General features: G+C 40.1%; 1 pseudogene; it reads left to right on the top strand.

Annotated features, from left to right (window-relative positions):
- Nucleotides 1-770: 770 nt before the first annotated feature.
- On the top strand, nucleotides 771-891 carry LOC113380419 (annotated as a pseudogene).
- Nucleotides 892-1,704: the final 813 nt, after the last annotated feature.

The raw sequence follows: 1,704 nt of genomic DNA, 5'->3' as shown, positions 1-1,704 counted from the left end.
GAGTTTAATATATATAAGTATGAACACACATCTATCGATAAAGAAATTAATATGAATATGAGCGTCTGTTCTCCTAATAACATATTTTTTTTGAAAAATTTTGCAAGTGTCAGAAAATACTTATATAAATATGACAATAAAATGAGTTTAATATATATAAGTATGAACACACATCTATCGATTAAAGAATTCATATGAATATGAGCGTCTGTTCTCCTAATAACATATTTTTTTGAAAATTTTGCAAGTGTCAGAAAATACTTTATATAAATATGACAATAAAATGAGTTGAATATATAAGTATGAAACAACATCTATCGATAAAGAAATTAATATGAAATGAGCGTCTGTTCTCCTAATAAACATATTTTTTGAAAAATTTGCAAGTGTCAGAAAATACTTATATAAATATGGACGAAAAATGAGTTTAATATATATAAGTATGAACACACATCTATCGATAAAGAAATAATATGAATATGACCGTCTGTTCTCCTAATAACATATTTTTTTGAAAAATTTTGCAAGTGTCAGAGAAAAATACTTATATAAATATTTTTGTAAAATTTACAAAGGTGAGAAAATGGCTTATAACGACAGTAGAGTTAACAGCCATATTAGAACATTCGCTCATAGAACTTTGGGGGCGTGAAGAATAGTTAGGAATGGACGCGAGAGTTGATAAAAATAGATGAAAAATGAATCGTTGAAATAGTGGAATATTTTGTTTATATTGTAGAATTTAAAAAATAGTATTTGTCCGCAAATTTATCGCTTCTCGGCCGAATGGCTAAGATCAAAGTGTAGTATCTGTTCTTATCAGCTTAATTAGACGGCTTCTCTGATTAGGAAATAAGAAAAAGGCTATATTTTGTTTTTTGGTCATTTTGTGCCGAGGTCGTCGGAAGCGGAGCCCCCCGGAGCCCTAGGTGAGACCGAGCGAAACAGGACCACAGCGGGACGAGGACTGGAGCGAGACTGGAGCGGGACGATGATGCGGGACAAGGACTGGAGCGGAGCGGGACTAAGGTACAGGTTAGTGGTAGGATTAGGTGGGGGCCCCCTGTCGAGACTCTTCGTGGAGTGGGAGTGACTGCTCTTTTCAGAGCGGCGCCCCCTGATTCTACGAATTGAGTGTTAGACTTGGTGGCTTGTACGGTTTTGCCTTGGCATTTCCGTCCCAGCGGTATAGGCACGAGGTGTGTGCCCCCTTGCAAAAGGTAGGGTGATCCTGCGCTTATTAGTGCGGTGATCCCCGGAGCCCTATGCGACGGGGGGCCCCCTCAAAAACCTATCTGGGCTGAGTTGTGGCACGGTTGTCTCGGACGTGGCACTCTTCGCATGAGCGATCCCAAATCTTTTGATTTGGTTGATCCTCGTGTTGCGAATTGAGGACCCCCGGAGCACCCACTGCGCGCCCCCTTGGACCAAGGAAATTCAAACTACGCAAATTAGTTCGGGGCGAAATCTGTCATAGGGCGATCTCACACTTGAGTGATTGAATCCCCGATATAGACGATTTCTATAAGAGTCTTGAAGAAGGCCCCCTTGATTGATTCGTAGTCGAACACTGAAGACTCCTGAAACTTCCTGTGCGCTCCCTTATATTAAGGGTTGTTCGGAGTTCTTCAGGTGCGCCCCTTGATCTAAAGGAATACTGTTTTAGTGTCCATACATAACCGATGACGTGTGGGTGATCTCGTT

This window comes from Ctenocephalides felis, unplaced genomic scaffold (assembly GCF_003426905.1).
Source record: "Ctenocephalides felis isolate EL2017-DRISC unplaced genomic scaffold, ASM342690v1 CF-g0.4_SCAFFOLD_02127, whole genome shotgun sequence".
Taxonomy (NCBI): Eukaryota; Metazoa; Arthropoda; class Insecta; order Siphonaptera; family Pulicidae; genus Ctenocephalides; species Ctenocephalides felis.
Note: the sequence above shows the minus strand (reverse complement) of the source record. Positions and strands in the feature narration are given on the sequence as shown.